Below are 18,497 nucleotides of genomic sequence, written 5' to 3' on the forward strand. Positions count from 1 at the left end.
AAGCTCTGACGGGCTCATATACCTCCCCTCACACATGGCAGTGTGCGCAAATGTCGTGCGCTACCCCTTTGCGCTTACGGTGCGCGGAAACGACGGCGCCGGCCGTGTTTGCAGATAGTGGCGGTGGCGGCAGGTGGGAGGCAGACGGAGTGGGAGGCAGTCGGAGTGGGAGGCGTGGGCGGAGGGGCGGAGAGGGTAGCGCCGGCGGCGCAGGCGCGGTCCCGCGCGCCGGTCAGCGACTACCGCCGGCGGCCGCCGGCCACTGCACAGTCGGCGTCCACCCGCCAGAGCGACCGGACGCCGAGGGAAGAAGCTCCGCTAGCAGCCGCCACTACTGCCGCCGCCGCCGCAGCTGCTGGTACCAGTCGGGGTGAGTAACCCGCGCGCTTTCCCTCCGCGGCCTCTGCTGCCTCTGGCGCCGGCGCGGTCTATTGATTCGGTGTTGGTCGCTTCCTCGGCCCGTAGCAGGCGGTTTCCCGGCGTGTCTCAGTAGCCGTCGGGTGTCGCACGCGCCCCCGCCTCGGGTAGCGCGTACCCGCCCGCTCGCCGCGCTTTCTGTGTTTTCGTCTCATTGTCGTCCTCGCTCTGACTGCTCGCGCCGCAGACGAGACAGATACCAATCTCTACAATCTCTAGTCGAATTTGTAAAACCGAGATCTGATACGTTAGAATGCGTTTTGATAAGATGTTTGTTTACAACTATTTCTACTCTAGTCTTGGACATTACATGCTTTTTTCTCGAACACAGAGCTTGCACTCTGCACAGTACGCTGACCAACAATTTCCTTCACTATATTTTCCGCTTAAGAATTAACATCTTCAGCGTAAGACGACTCCCGAAACCGAACTAGTTTCCATTTTATTATAAAATTGTAAAGGGCACGAAAAAATTTATTTTCGACCTCCCATGCTATAAGGCGTGCACTGTGTCTGTATCGGTTTATTTACTCTTTGGACAGAAATTTTAGAAAAATAATTAGAACAAAATTTTCTTTTCGTGAGAATAATAATTGTCCATCATAAAACTTTCTAATTACTGATATATTTATGGGGAGACAATATTCCTTCTTGCATCTATTTGAATATAACGTTTCCATTAGCAATATGTATAATGTTCCATTTTTATGTTGAATGCTGTGAAATATTGCATGTACTTCTTTTTTTCAGGACTTCATCAGATGTCTGCACGCTACGTCGTATACATGTCAGGTATCTGGTAATACTGATTTTCAGCAGAACACTTTCAAAGCAACACGCCGTCGACTCTGAACATAAATATATTGTTCTCTGTACATGTTGTTTATGATAATGCAATCACTTGATTTTGGCTGAATTTGCAAATCAAATAACTTACAGCTCCATCATCTTAGAAGATCTCCATGACGTCCAGCCCGTCAGACTACACATGGACCGAAATTTTACTACAATTCCAGCAATACATGGGCCGCACTACAGCAACAAATGTCTCCCGATTATCGAGAGACGTGCCGTAAGCAGTTTTCTCACGCCTAGCAAAGAATATCATTCTTTGCACGTGGAAAGAAGTGGGATCGCCTAATGTAATCACATCCCTGCCAATGCGAATGCAGCTATCGAACACATTTTAATGAAATACAGTGTCACTACAAATAAATAACCTTAAAGTTTACTTTCAACTCACGTCAGAGCCTGCGTATTCCAGTTATAAACATTTATCTACACTGTCATACGTGTTTTTGCACATAATGTCTGCACATCTTACAAGTATTTTCGATAATACTCACGTTAATATTCATTTTATGGTCTAGACCATACATCAAAGAAAAAGTCTTTCAAAGACTGATTGTTGCAAGTAATACTTATTTTCAAACGTCTTCATCAGTACCATACTGTCAGTTTCAAATACAGTACTTCGCGCTGCAAACACATTAACGTCATAAAATGTTTATTGCTGCTGACTAAATTCACATTTGTAGTTGATTTAATCTTTTATTTATGTTTAGATTTACTGAAAATATCTATTATAAGTTTCTACAGAGTCTATGTCGTCGCAAAATACTGACCTTAAAATGCAACAGATATCAATGTTCGAAGAGTCCAGCCCTATGTTTCCCAAAAACGTGAATTCAAACATCTAGACTCATAATCAAATGAAAACGGCAACAAGGTTACACAGCAGAAACGTCCGTAACTGTCTGACGTGTTACGGTACTTAACTTTAATGACGTAGTGGTGATACTTATCAGAATATTTCTCACTGCCAGAATGTTCAAACCCCGACACAAACAAGCCCAGAAGCTAGTATCGGCACTCACAGCTGCGAAAAGAATATATTGTTTACAACGTACTTACTTTGAGAAAAAATAATGGTTTGTTCTTGAGCGGAAACAGATTGACAGAGTAAGTGGAAGGATTCAGTAGAATTGTCGTTAATAGGAAACGTTCCTTCGCCTGAGTCCGTCTTATGTCAAATCATTCGCCAGGCAGAATAACAATAACAGGTTTCCGCATTTCTGTCGTATTGCAAGTAATTTGGGTTTGTATACCTACGAATAAAATTTGTTTGTGTTTCATATCTAAGTGTACACGGTGCACTGTGTGTATGTATTTTAAGTGTGTCATTAGGTTTCCCTAAATAGGTGCAAAAACTAAATGAGAAGACATGCATAACCCTAGTGTCAACACTTAGTCTCTTATTGTCACGGGACGCTCAATGCTCCAGCAACACTCTGTATGCCCCCATTCCAGAACATTCCACTAGTTTAGGAATTCTGGCGTTTCAGTAGAAATAATATCTCACATTTTCTCTTACTTTCCAGGAGGATATCTATAATAAAACTTTTTTTCACGACTTCTGTTCAGGCAACATCATCCCGTCTATAGATTTCGAGTCATAGAATCTTTTTTTCAATCTGGCGACGGTTGAAATAGACTGCAGATTGCAAAAAACGCATCCAAATATGAACCAATAGTTCTACTCTTGAATTATTTTTCAATAAATAAAAAAAGTAACTTCCCACGAAAAAGTTCCAAAAAAGTTGACTCACAAGGGGACCGCACCTGCTCGTCATCATCGATTTTGTGGAAATTTGATGGTATATAGTAAGGATTGGCTACAAATAAAAGTGGCAGATGAGCAAGAGTTTAGAAAAAAAAGCATTTTTTGCGCGGGTCGAATGAGGCATAATCCAATTGAGGTAGCAGGGTTAAGGTCTTTGTAACGACTGCTATAGCATCTGCGTAGTTGTAACAAAGACTATGACTAAAGAAGGAACGTTTTTATAATATTCAGACCGTTTGAGCATCAAGGCTTGTTTTCATTTACACGTTATTTCAAGATATCCCCTAACTGTCTTTTTCGGATGTGCTAAGTGCACAGCTCTGTTGTTTGGCGTACCTGAGGAAGACAGCTAAGAAACCAATCGAAATATCGTCTAAATGAATAGATTAACTTGGCTGACAACTAGAAACGCTGAAGGTTATTTTGAGAAGGTATTCCAACGATCGGTATTACCCAAGTTCTTGATGAACAGCGCCCTTAGCTACAGTGACGGTTACTACTTCAGAAGAAAATGTAATGTTTACAATAAAAAATCAGGTTTTACTAACACTTCTGAGCAGAGGTATGGAAGCAGTGTAAGAGACCACTTTCAGTCTGTGGCATTAAGAAGGGGCCTACTCGTCATCACCGACTTCCTCCAAATTTATGGTGTGTTGGGGTATGGTCCATAAATAAAAGAGACAGAAGTAGAAGCTCTAGAACAGTATTTTTGGCGTGCGTCACACATGGTGTGAGCCATTTATGTTATCGGAGTTTCCAGGCATCAGCTGGAGCAGCGCAAAAATTACAGACTGGTGATCCAAAAGTCATGGGGTTGAGTCCCTCACCAGAATTCTTCTTAATTTTGAATATTTTTATGTTACTGAAACTGCAAATAAACGTAAATAATGCTCAACATGTTATATTCATTAATAATTTCATAGAAGACGTAGGGAGGATTATCAAAGAGATATTTGGGATTGAAAATAAATTTCCTACAGAAGGTTGTGTTTAAAACGTCCACAGGTATTCTGTGAGTAACTTCCCATGGAGGGATTCTAATTACAGCGTACAGTACGCCGTATTACGTTAGTTTAATTTTGACCATCTAGCAATCTTTAGAAGCTGCACACGAAGAATAGGTTCCCGGTGAAGATGCCGAGAAAATTACCGCTGCCTCTGTTTTTACGGTGAATATCACCCCAGCACGTGCAAATCTGCATCTGCAAAATAATAAAAATATTTAATTTTGTGTACTAATTTCTCGTGTACTCCTTACAATCCTTCCCTGGAAACGGATTTGAAATCACAAATTTTCCTTTGTGTTTTTTTTCCAAACCTTTTATGGAAATATTAATAAATACAGTGTACTGAACTTTATTTCGGTTTACGTGCAGTGGGCTCAGGCTCTGAGCACTATGGGACTAAACAGCTATGGTCATCAGTCCCCTAGAACTTAGAACTACTTAAACCTAACTAACCTAAGGACATCACACAACACCCAGCCATCACGAGGCAGAGAAAATCCCTGACCCCGCCGGGAATCGAACCCGGGAACCCGGGTGTGGGAAGCGTGAACGCTACCGCACGACCACGAGATGCGGGCGTGCAGTGGGAGTAAAGTAAAAATTGAAAATACAATATTTTCGCTTCGGGTCTCTACCGCACGACCCTCGGATTAACGTTGTGTACCCTTTCTGTAGCTTTACCCATACACAACGGTAATCGCACGGTCGTGGGGTCCAGTCGCTATGCGGTAAAAAATTTCCTCTCGCTGTTTACGTTACTCATGCTGCACATAATACAGAATACTACTCAATATATTTTATTTAATATTTTCATAAAAGACACCAGAAGGAAGGACAAAGAAATATTTCGGATTTGAAATACGTTTCTAGGAATGAATTATGAGCCGCACACGAGAATGCCGTGCATAAAATTAGATATTTTTATTCTTCTACAGGTGCAGATTTGCACGTACGGGGGTGATATTCACCGTAATAATATGGACAGCGGTAGTTTTCTCGCGATCTTCACCGGAAAACTATTCTTCACGTGTAGCTGCCGATGATGGCTCAAAGATCAAAATTAAACTAGCATAATACGAAATTCTGTACGCTGTGTTTAGAATACCTTCATGGCAAGTCACCTACAGAATCATCGTGGACGTTATAAACACAGTCTTTTGTAGGAAATTTATTTTCAATCTCAAATATCCCTTCGCTTTTCCTGTCCATGTCTTCTATGAAAATATTAATAAATACAATATCTTGAGTATTATTTAGGTTTATTTGCTGTTTAAGTAACGCAAAACATTTAAAATTAAAAATAATTCCGCCGAAGGACTCAACCTCACGACCTTTTGATCGCCAATCTGTAATTTTTCCGCTGCACCAACTGATGTCTGGAAACTCTGCTTACATATATGGCTCATTCCTTGCCCGACACGCGCCAGAAATTCTAATTTTACGAAACGATTGGCCATATGTAGCTCCCTCTTCTGTCTCTTTCATTCCTGGCCAAGCCCAGCATATCATTTGGCAGAAATGGGTTATGGCAAGTAGGTAACGTCCCTTTCTTAGTGCCACGGACTTAAAGTGGTCTCTTACATTGCTTCCAGACCTATTCTGACAAGATTTCGTAACACACATTTTTTAATGGAAACGTGTACATTTTCTTCGGAAGCAGTTTTACGTCACCGTATCTAAAGTTGCTTTTCATCAAGAATTATGATAATACTCATATCGGATGATACGTCGGCGAAGTAATCTCCAGAAATGCTAGCTGTCAGCCAAGTTAATCTGTTCATTTACACGATATTTCGATTGGTTCCTTAGTTGTCTTTTTGGATATGAAAAACAAAAGAGCTCTGCTCTTGCCCCATCTGAGAAAGAGAGTTACGGAACATATTGAAACAACATGTAAGTGAAAGCATTAACTAGACTTGTAGCTCGAATAATCCGAATATTATAAAGAATGATTCTATTTAGTCAGAGTCTTTAATACAGATTACACAGCAGTTGGTCCAAAGACGCTTAGAGATTCTGCGAGAAACCGTCTGGAAATCCCACCTCAAATGGCTCATGCCTCGTTCGACCAGTGCAAAAAAAGGCATTTTTTTCTAAACGCTTGACCATTTGGAGCTCCCACTTCCGTCACTTCCATTTCTCGACAAGCTTAGCACATGCAATCGATTTGGACGAAATCGGTGATGACGAGTTGGCGAAGCTCTTTTATAAATACATTTGTCTGGAATTTTTTCGTGGAAAGCCTTTTTTTTTAATGAAAAATGGTTCAGAACTAAAACTGCCGGTTTATATTTGGATGCGTTATTTATAATCCGTAGAATGGAAATTGTGCTGTTTCTTGCACCGACTTCTACTGGAACTGTCTGAGCCAGTTCGTTACGCCTTCTCTTTAGCCTAATTAAACAACCCAAGTTGAATCACAGCACTTTTCTCACAATGTATTATACTTCACTTATCTGTACAAAATCGTACCGATGTCGCTCACATGGCTGACAAAAGTACGCTCCAGCAAACCAGTTGCAGGTGGCTTGTACAAAAAAGAAATGTATGTATAACGCAAAACGTTCATGCTACAAATTTCAGCACGCCTTTATTTTCTAGTTATAAGTGTTTGTTGTGAGAGTAAACTTGGAATTCTAACCCAAGACAACAACACGCTTCAGCAGTAGTTAGCGGTACACCACTAAACATATCGCTTACAATTTAACCTAAATGAATTACGAAAATCTCAGAACATACCAGTAATTCCACACAAAAAATGCCGCCTTGATATTTTTTTAAAAAAATGAGTCAGATATATTCTGGAGGACACGAGGGCGGAAGGAAACACTTCTCTGTACGGTGGCACATCCAAGCTACACCACGTACTGAACAGTACATAGACGTTTCTGAATGGAGTTTAGTAGAAGAGAGAATTACATCGCCGTCAAGTCTATTTTAACCGTCGCCGGACTGGAAAAAAATCTTAAGACGCGAAACCGACAGACGGGGAGATGTTGCCTGAACGGAATCTCTGAAAGGAAGTACTGTTATAAATATCCTCCTGGGAAGTAAGAGAAAATGTGAGATATTATTTCTACTGAAACGCCAACATTCTGACATTACTGGAATGTTCTGGAATGTTCTGGAATGTGGTGCAAAGCGTGTTCCTGAAGTGCTGAAGAATCCCGAAGTAAGAGGAGACAAAGTGTTGATGCCTAGGTTACGTATGTCTTCTCTTTTTGTTTTTGCAGCTATTCAGAGACAGCTAACGATACACATAAAATATATACACAGAGTGCATCGTGTACAGATATGAAACACAAACAAATTTTATTCGTAATATACAAACCCAAAATACTTGCAGTACGACAACAATGCAGATATCTGTTATTATGTTCTGCCTGCCGAATGATTTGAAATATCACGATTCTTAATCAAAGGAATGTTTTCTGTTAACAGAAATCCGACTAAATCCTTCTACTCAGTCTGTCAATCTATTTCTGCCTAAGAACAAACCAATATTTTGCATGAAACTACGTACGTTGTAACAGTATAAGGTTTTCGGAGCTGTGACTGCAGATACCGGCTTCTGGGCGTGTTTGTGTCGGGGGTTGAACATTCTGGCAGTGAGAAATATTCTGACAAGCATCACCATTCCCTCGTTGAAGCTAAGTACCATAACATATCAAAGAGTTGTGGACGATTCTGCCATGTAATCTTCTTGCTCTCTTAACTATCACTCTAGTGTTTCAGTCCACATTTTTGGCTAACATAGGGCTGGTGTCATCGAAAACCTTTAAAAATAACATTTTAAGTTCAGTATTGGACGACGACATAGAATCTGTATAAAGTTATAATAGATGTATTTTCAGTAAATCTAAACGTAAATAGTAGACCAAATCAATTACGAATGCAGATTCAGTCGTCAGAAAAAAAAAAACATGTGATGATAATTTGCCTGCAGCACCAAGTCTTCTATTCGAAACTGATAGCATGGTACTGACGAAGATGTCTGAAAATATGCATTACCTGCATCAATCCATCTTTGGAAGACATACTACGTTGTTTGCTGATGTATGATCTTGCCTCTAATAACGTTGTGTACTGTTTCTGCTGCGCCAAACGTACACAATAGTAATCCAAGGGTAGTCCAGTCTAGTCCCTACGTATAAATTCTTTTATTTTCAATTTTTATGTTACCCACCATGCACATAAACGGGAATAATGCTGGGTACATTGTATTTATTTACCTTTTCATAAAAGGCATGAGAAGGAAAGGTAAAGACAATGCGGGATTCCAAATACTTTCCATGAAGGGATAGTAAGGCGTACAGCAGATCGTCATGTATGAAATTAGATTTTATTCTTTTACAGGTGCTGATTTGCATGAGCTGGCTTCACCAGGAGCCTATTGTTCGCGTGCAGCTGCCGAAGATTGCTCGAAAGTTAAAATTAAACTGACGTAATACCATATCCTCTACGCTGCAGTTGGAATCTCTTCATGGAAGTTACTTGCAGAATACTCGTGGACGTTGTAAATACAATCTTATCCAAAAAAAATTATTCTCAATCCAAAATTTTCCTTTGCTTTCCCTTCCCATATCGTCTACGAAAATATTAAAAAATACAATATGTAGATTTATTTGCGGTTTAAGTAACGTAAAAAACTGAAAATTTAAAAGAATTACAGTGAGGGACTCAACCCCACAATCTTACAAGATGCACAAAACGTAACGCTCGTAGAAAGCCTCATCGTTCAACAATATTTCCCATGTGCTTCGCTAAAATTTGCATTGCACGAATGTCATTGATATAATGAATTCCTTTTTATTTCAGATAACGCAGTTTCTATGTATTATATCCGCATATAAAATTCAGTCACGTATCTCATAAACTGAAGCTACAGAAAAGTACGAAATGTAGAGATCCCTTTAGCGGAAAATCACACTTTTTCGCATATTGTAGATTCTGTGGGGACTGGACGCCACCCGGAAATAAAATCATTCCTTGTTTCGGTCAACTGATGCCAAAGAACCGGATCGCAGGATTCTGTTCGCAGTCACCTTCGAAATCTGTATTTTATGAAACGATTCCCACAGGATCTCCCCGTACTACGTTACATGGTTTTCCTGATACTAAATGTAGTGTTAAAATTTTTTCGCCATATTTGCGTGCATCTGTGCTTGCCTTCTCTCTCTCTCTCTCTCTCTCTCTCTGTCTCTCTCTGAGTGTGTGTGTGTATGTGTGTGCGCGCATGTGTCTGTTGGTGGGAGGGGAGGGAGGGGGTTCTCAGATAACCGCATCACTAAGCCGCTGAATTATGAGGCATTAGGTATTCATATGTCTCCCGCTTCCTGTCAGGCGAAACGAACGGCTGGCAGTTCGTGTCTGAATACGTGGCTCATATTAAAGAATGTTGGCCCTCGGGGTTTGTGCTCTCGAGGTTCGCTACGAGCTCCCGATGTGAATGTTGAACGAGGGTGAATACAGAAACGAGCAGACTACTGAAATGAGACAAGGATCGCTGTGAAATAAGAAACGAGTTTCACCAAATTTTCTAGTGACACACATTAAAGTTTGAACGAAGCAAAAAGAGAAGGATAAGCGGTATGTCAGGACTTGCAGCATTCCTCTTCTTATAGATTTTCGCGTTAAGCTAGACGGCTTACACCGTGAAAAGAGAAGACCATTTTATCTCAATAGCGACAAGGTCTTCTCTTAAATCTTTACATCGGATAATTTTTCCTCCAGTGACAATAAAAATAGAGGAACTAAGTACTGGGCCATGGCATAGAACTGCGTCAGCGTTTGCGTGAACGAACGACATTCCGCATTAGGTTGCGCGGGGAGAAGAATGAATCATAGCGGTCACGAACACCACTTCTGACTGCTATCACTTCCATTGCTGTATAAGTTGTTGGAAAGAATTAAATTCAATAGAATTTCAGTCCGACAGGCAACAGCGCCAGCAAATGATTAGTTATTCCCATTTCGGGTTCCCGATAAATCTCAGTCATAAGTCATATTACACTTTAAATAAACAACGATTCTTCTTAACCTTTCCTGATTAATTCCTCGCGTACCATAGCTGATCTGTTTCAATTTACAAGCGTTAATCAGAGAACTTTTATTGTACGCTCTTGCTCGTAAGTACAGTAATGTCAGAACGTTTACACACAGCTAATCAACTAATCCATCCCGTAAATAACGTCTAACGCAGCTTACATTAGTTTTCATGAACAGATTTTCAAATACTAACTGAAAGTTGTTCTCGTTGACGTAGTGCCTTCACCTTTTAAAACGTCGTATCTCACAACATGATTAAAAATCTCCCTCCATTCCCGGCATAAATGGTAAAAATCGGTCAATTAAGTACTAAGGACCGATTTACCAGAAACATAAATCTTGGCACGGATCATCGACATTCCTGTTTACTACACTCACGTATCGTTTTCCATAATATAACTAGTGTAGTAGGTTTCGATTTCCTCTCCCGATATACGAGTCTACACCGTTTTTCTAAATAAAAAGTTAATCAGTTATTCTAGACAACTAAATATGTAGCAACATCACAGCATTTCTTTTACAGTGAAATGAGGATCATGATCCTTCTAACCACAATAGCGCAAACATTTTTTTACATCGACACATCTCTGCTCTATACCGTACGTTGCCCTGATGATCATAAGATTCGTCTTCTGCAGCTCTGTAACGCAATTCACGTCTTACAGAAACTGTTTGGATTAAGATCATAAAATTACACGTTCTTCAAACACATATTCATACTTTCCTGTAGGTGAGCAGGTTACATCTGGCTATATGACGAGAGTAATTACTAACCTCAACGTGTACACTTTTCTTAATGTGTAAACTTTAATTCGTTTTTAAATGGTGCCTCAATGTACGTGTCCTGTTAATAATAGCTTCCGTTCTTTGGACAAGAGTCCTTTATTATTATTATTGTTATTATTATTATCATTATTATTATAAAGACCATTTGACCAGATAACATTATGTGATATAATGACAAAAAAGAATACTAGTCGGAATTCAATGAAAAGCACAAAACAATGCGTTCCATAAAACCAAATTTGATAAAGGTAAGAGAGCTATTGTGTGAGATATTCTGTCTGAAAGAACATTAATATGACCCCACTATTATAATAAAACATAAGAAAATTAGCAGAAAATCTAATAATATAGATATTCAGAAGTGTACATAAAGATACATAATAGACGATCGTCAAATTCTAGAGTACTGTTCCACATACATGAATATTTCTTGTTTAAGTTAGCTCGGATGAATTACTTGCCGAGAGTAGAACCAGATATAATGGAGGAAACTGGTGTGTGATATGGCTGAGATAGCATACATTCTACAAAATTAAAAAATAAATGCCGTAATAATTATCCACACCATATTCTTGTTCGATTTAAGTGACACACCACAGAAAAATAGTATCCCATGTATTTTTAATTCTACAGCTATGTCATTCTCGCCAAAAACTAATCTAGAAATAAGTAATAAATGTTTATTCGCCAAAAGGTATTGACACGTGTGCGGAATTAACATGAAATTAGACTATAAATATGTGGCAAAGTGGAGAAGAGAGATATCTCAAGAATGGGTACGGGATTTTTCGTTATGTAGAGCCGACATGTGAAATTTTGTTGGAGTGGAAAAAATTTCACCAAATGCTTAGGAGTAACAACAGTCGTAATTCCAAAGGTCTGCCCTTTGCATGAATTAGAAATGAACACCGAGCAGTACACATCGAGGAGATTAACCACACTGCGCAACCCAATTAAAGGATCACTTTCTGAACACCACGTAACTGTCTCCCGTTGCTGTGCATAAGTTTCAAATTTGGTTCAAAGATGCTTACAGCCTTCCTCTGTAATGGTGCAAAAGCGTGGCTCCCTGTCGAGCCACCCTCGGACTCGGAGACGATTCAAAGAACAACGTGTCGACACATGCAAAAAAAGGCCATAGCTTTGAGCTGTAAGGTGGGGTAATGATGTTATATTGGTGCAAATTTTTCCACAATTCTGCCCTAAGGCACAATTATATGGTCGTCACAGCCCCTCTTACCCACACTGATATTCTGCCACGCAGAAGTGATACGAAAAGGTCTCATTGGTGGCATAAACGACGCCAATGAAACCACTCATTTCCCTGGAGCGTTGATTCTCACAGATTTCGCGGTCAAAAACGATAGTTGGTAGTGCGATGAGCAGGTGGTAAGTGTTCTTGACAACATTTGACGTAGCGGACACCTTCGGACGTCTCAACCTTCTCTAAGGACATGGTTGAGCTGTATCTGCATTGAACGTGATCGCACCCATTTTGAGCGCCGTGTGCAGTGCAGTTTTTAATCTCGTGTACAGGTTGGCATCAGTAGGGAGCGTTAAAACCATTCGACGAAATTTGCACATGACCCAAAGCATCAGAGCGTACATACGCTTTTTCAGCTCTCCTGCTTTCTGTAGGAGTGCAGCATTAAGATAGACGTGTATAAAACGGTAAGGAGTTCGTAGTCAAACACCCCCCCCCCCCCTTGGACACGACAACATACTCGGTGCCACCAACGCATCTATTTAGGGCACGCTACAAATTTACTTGTCACAAACTTCGACACCAAATCAGCCTAGCGACTGGTCTAGCTTCTGAAGGTAGACAAACCTCAACCGAGGAGTGTCGAAGTGGTTGCTTAACCCAAGGCACTAGAGCAGCCGCCAGTGAGATTTTGTGTCGAAATTTCTGAAGGTACATCTCTGACGTGCTCAACAAAGTTGCGTGGTGGCATCGAGCATGTTGCCGAACTGTGGGCTCTTTGAGGGACCTATGCTATTTATTCACGAACATGTTAATGTGATCACGCAAAGTAGAGAGGAAAACAGAAGGAATGAAAAAGTATAAGTACTCCTAGCTGTTGCGGATCACGTTCAAATTTCGTCGAATGGTTTTGAAAGGTCGCTAATGCTTCCAACCTGTACACGAGAGAAAAAAATGCCTTCGCGCACAACTCCAAAGAGGTGCGATCACTTTCAATGCGGATACAGCCCCGCAATGTCCTTAGAGAAGGACTGAAACGTTCAAAGGTGTCAGCAGTATCAAAGATTGTCAAGAAAGTATTTCAGTTGCTCAGCGCACTACTAACTGTCGTTTACTACCGTGAAAACTGTGGGAATCAATACTCCAGGATAATAGGTGGTTTCATTGACGCCCCTTATGCCACCCAGTGAGGCCTCTACGTGTCCCTTGTGAGTGGCAGAGTGTCTGAAATGTTTTTCTCGGCCACACATAACAGAACCGCTTGATATCAACGGTGGATGTCGCAGTTCTGACCTCCATCGCAAACGCCCCAAAAAGAGGTGAAATGTGGGTAAGAGGAGCTGTGACGACCTTATCATCGTCTGACACTCCCACCGTGGTATTGGGCAGAATTTTGGAGAATGTGGCATTATTACATCACCTTATGCCTCACATGTACTTCCGAGCGACTTCCGCATGCGTCGACACGTTACTGCTTGAAGCGTCGCCCAGTCCGAGGGTGAAGTCGAATGATGCCACGCTTTTGCACCCTTACAGAGCAAGGTTGTAGGCACTTTCGAGTCAAATTGGAAACTTATGCACAGCAATGAGAGACAATAACGGGGTTTCGAAAAAGTGATTCTTTAATTCTGTTCTGGAGTGTATATATTGTCTTCGCAGTTTCCCGTATGTACTCAAGAAGAATGAATAACGGTAGCAAACTACGAGTGTTATAATTATCACTTCCTTCTTTAAGTATTCTATTTCATTAAAGTTTAAGGTATAGGTTAAGAAAATTCTAAATTCTACCTTACGCATTTAAGACAAAAATCAGGAATTTTATAATGAGTGGTGAAATGTAAACTGTAATATTACATTTTAAACATTGTTAAAATCACTTAACAGCCGCAAATGTCTGAAAAAGAAAGCAAATGACTTGTAAGTAAATGTGATAGAATTTTTCGTGTCATCGTTTTCCGCCAGAAACATCGATCGGTCTGATTTTCTTTTTCTTTAGTGAGGTTTTAGTGTCAAAAATAACAATATATTCACGTTTCCGAACAACTTTTTGAGATAGTTACTTCTTAATCTGAGGACATTCGCATGAAGCTCTAGAGAAAAAAAAGTTGTGACGGCTTATGAAAGGTATCTTGACAGTACACTGTTAACTCTTTGCGATGAATATTGTATAATGCTAAAATTTGTTTTTCATGTCGCGGCCATTTGCCTTTTTCAAACGCCCATCACTTACAGAATGAACTGTCTTTCCTTCCCGCATAAAGAGTAAAAGATCTGTAGCCGACCGCTGACGATCTTAGTTGCATGCGGCTATTCACCGCCGTAATTCTTCTACGAATGCTACTTCGCCATTATTGCTTTGCCGTTAAAGGACTGGGACCAGAATTTATGGCGCTATCTGCTATAGTCTTCCTGCGGAATCACCGACTTAAAGATACAAGGGAGGAAATCTTCCCGGCTACGGTTTTGTCTTATCGCTCTCACGCTATCTCATTTATCAGCGCACCGAAGAGGCACTTGCATCTGTTCTTGAATGAATTTGATTGTGAAGGGAGGTTCTCTGTAGTAAGATGCCGTGACGCTAGCTAACATGTACGCAAACAGATTCTATTGGAATGAAAGGCTTCGAATTATAACTGATATTTCCTTCAAATTCCGAAGTTGGTGTTGTGAAATTCCTATTGTTTGCATGAATTGTCGGTTGCTAAATTTTGTGCAGTTTCTATCTTTATATAACAGTATGATCACATACGCGTATATTCTACATGAAAATTTCAAAATGAATAAAATTTTCTGCACATAACTAAACGTGATTTTCTGTGATAATACTCCCTACGTAACATAGCGATCCGCTACTGATGTACGGTTGATGAAACTCTATTTCTGAAAAAGAATACAGTGAATGTTATGCATCTAAATATTTCTCTTATATTACTGGCTGATGAAACCCATGCTTACGAAACAATTCCATTGTAGAAAATAAACTTCAAATTTTTTGGTCGTACAGGTGAGATACACCAGTTGCATCATCTATACTTAAGTCACATTTTCATTCTTCCAGTTTTATTGCCTGTAAACCAAAGTAATACGAAAACACTTTTAGGATGCAACTGTGTGTATATTCTGACAATTTCATGATACCTGGTCACTTCTAAAATTAATATACGTAAATGAATTGCCGCCTACACATACAAGCTTAATGAAAGGTTTATCTACAAAGGCGTATCTTCACCTCAAATATGTAGCGACATTACAATTGTAATCTGTTGACTCTGTTCCTAAATGACATGTTCTTTGCTGTAGGTTTAGCCCAGCAGATTTACCGCGCAATTCAACCACAAAATGTTTGTTTACATAAAATGCTTAAAAGCAAGTTAGTAACAAAATGTTTGTTTCTGATTTATATTTCGTACACGAAACGAAATAAATTCATTTCCCTTAAAAAAGAGAGCTCTTAAAACTGTTAACAAAACTATTGTACTGACAGTTTTACACTTAGTGTTGCCCCGTAGATTGGACTTACATTAAACTTAACCTGTGGATAATTTCAACGTGCTGATAACTGATGAATACTGTAAAGATAAAAATCGAAAATCAGATAGCCCTGCTGCTTCGATACATCTTTACATTACATTTGTGTCACGAGAAAGACTTCTCGAAGAAAAATGCACCATACATTATGAAAGATGTGAAAATACGACTGCCGGCCGCTGGTGGCCGAGCGGTTCTGGCGCTACAGTCTGGAACCGCGCGACCGCTACGGTCGCAGGTTCGAATCCTGCCTCGGGCATAGATGTATGTGTTGTCCTTAGGTTAGTTAGGTTTAAGTAGTTCTAAGTTCTAGGGGACTTATGACCTCAGCAGTTGAGTCCCATAGTGCTCAGAGCCATTTGAACCATTTTGAAAATACGACTTTTTAATTCCGCCTTCATAGTCAACGATTTTAATAAAAATAAATACCAGATCGCTGGTTGCATTTTATGAGTTCTGCATGAGCAACATCTAACTGTTACATAGTCAATCTTTGATGCCTGAATGGCGATTGCTGTAAATAACTGCCCTCTTGTTTTACTGTGGTCTTATTGCACCCAAGCGATGTTTTACGATCAGGTTATAGGTACCAACCATAATAACACATATTAAATTTGTTAATTCTGGAATTAAATTTACATATCCAACTAAGAAGCCCGATATCAGCAGTCTCGAACAGAAAATTACATCGGTAAATTACGAAAAATTACAGGCACCTCCTCCGCATTGGCCCACTGCTCTTGTAGCTTTATGCTGAATGATGATTAGGGTTGCAAAAATAGCTTCGATGCTTTTGTTGATTGGATTATTCTCTAAATGAAGTTCTGAATAATAGCAGAAACATTTACGTTGAAAGCATTTCTACAACGTATTTCAGTTAACAAAAGGAACTCGTTCACATTAGTCATTCAGACAATTCTGCGTAAGTATCAAAACTTCTTTCCTTGTGACTTTCGCCGACGATAGACGGAGAAAATTCATAGCAACGTCCTTAATACAAAATGTAGCTTCTCCTAATAGCCGGTAAAGCAATAACTACTTGGCATATACCAGACAGCGTAGACAGAACAGGGGATTGACAAACGTAGCGACCCGTGTTCGATTCCAGGTCAGTTCGGAGACCGTGTGTTGTGTTGTCCTCACATTCGAACCGTCATACTTGACATTATTATGATACGCCTGTTTTTCTTTTTAGAGGTTTCATTAGATACTCAGTAGTTTTCTAGATCTTCTCAAGACTCTGGCCTGAGTGAAATATTTTCTTATGAAATAGACACTTCTTTCGTAACCTCATCGTCAACAGGGCGTTAAATTCTCGTAGTGCGTTCTTTCCTTGAAATCTACCGTTCAGAAAATCCACTGAATTTTTTCAAGCACACGTCTGAAAACCTAATGCAACAACTTTGGCTTCAGTCTATCGACTCGAGGGTATGAGTAGAGCCTTTTATATTTGTGACAAGTTCTTTGAGTACCTGGTCATATTTCCGATTTTATTGGAGATATGACAGCAAGAGGACATGTCTTCACAAACACTTTAAAGATACAACACTTCCGTTGAAATTTACATAACACTCTCATAGCTCCTCGACTTTTCTGCCTCACGGAGTATTTTGCAACAGAGCATGTCTATCAGAGATTGATAAATACACTGAAGTGTCAAAAGTCATGAGCTAGCGATATTCACATATACAGCTGGCGGGAGTATCGCATACACAAGGTATTAAAGGGAAGTGCACTGGCGGAGATGTCATTTGTACTTATGTGTTCATGTGAAAAGATTTCCGTCATGGATATTTGGAAATTTGTGGTAAGGTTCTATGAGACCAAATTGTTGAGGTCGTCGGTCCCTAGGCTTACACACTACTTAACCTAACTTAAACTAACTTACGCTAAGGAGAACACACACACCCACTCCCGAGGGAGGACTCGAACCTCCGACAGGGGGAACAGCGCAAACTGTGGCAAGGCGCCCTAGACCGCGCAGCTACCCCGTGCGGCTATCCGTCGTGATTATTGTCGCACGACAGGTGTTCATAGACTTTCAACGTGGAATGGTGGTTGGAGCTAGACGCATAAGACATTCCCTTTCGGAAATCCTCAAGGAATTCAGTATTTTGAGATCCACAGTGTGAAGAGTGGGCATTACCTCTCAGAACGGACAATGCACTTAACGACCGAGAGCAACGGCGCATAAGCAGAGTTGTCAACACAGCTTGAAATAACCTCAGAAATCAATGTGCGTCTAAAGACGAAGTTATCCGATTCGACATTGTGGCGAAATTTGGCGTTAATGGACAATGGCAGCAGACGACGAACGCATGTGTCTTTGCTAACAACACGACATTGAGTGCAACGCCTCTCCTGGGGGCGTGACAATACAGTTGCCACAATGGACTTGCATTCTGGAGGACGACGGTTCAAAGCCATGTCCGGCCATCCTGATGTAGGTTTCCGTGATTTCCCCAAATAGGCCTCAAGAAAATGTCTGGATGGTTCCTTTGAAAGGGCACGGTCAACTTCCTTCCCTATCATTCCCTAATCCGATAGGACTGATAACCTCGCTGTTTGTTCCCACCCCGAATCAACGAACCAACCACAACGGTAGCACCCTAGACAACTGCAAAACTGTGGCTTGGTCAGATGAGTCCCGATTTCAGCTGGTAAGAGCTAATGGTAGGGTTCGAACGTGGCATAGACTCCATGAAGCCATGGACCCAAGTTGCCAATTTGTCAACAAGGCACTGTGCAAGCTGGTGGTAGCTCCATAATGTGTTCGTTGTGTTTTCATGGAATGGTCTTGATCCTCTGGTCCAACTGAACCGATCATTGACAGGAAATGGCTATGTTCGGTTGCTTGAAAACCAATTGCAGTCATTCGTGGACT

General features: G+C 40.5%; 1 protein-coding gene across 4 annotated transcripts in view; it reads left to right on the plus strand.

Annotated features, from left to right (window-relative positions):
- Positions 1 to 274: 274 nt before the first annotated feature.
- Positions 275 to 18,497, plus strand: part of LOC126248455 (thrombospondin type-1 domain-containing protein 7A-like) — a 1,193,762-nt gene continuing 1,175,539 nt past the window's right edge. For all 4 annotated transcript variants that reach the window (XM_049949448.1, XM_049949449.1, XM_049949450.1 and 1 more), the window contains exon 1: positions 275 to 370. The gene's annotated coding sequence lies outside the window, so the exon portion shown is untranslated. The remainder of the gene's footprint in view (positions 371 to 18,497) is intronic.

Source organism: Schistocerca nitens, chromosome 3 (assembly GCF_023898315.1).
Source record: "Schistocerca nitens isolate TAMUIC-IGC-003100 chromosome 3, iqSchNite1.1, whole genome shotgun sequence".
Taxonomy (NCBI): domain Eukaryota; kingdom Metazoa; phylum Arthropoda; class Insecta; order Orthoptera; family Acrididae; genus Schistocerca; species Schistocerca nitens.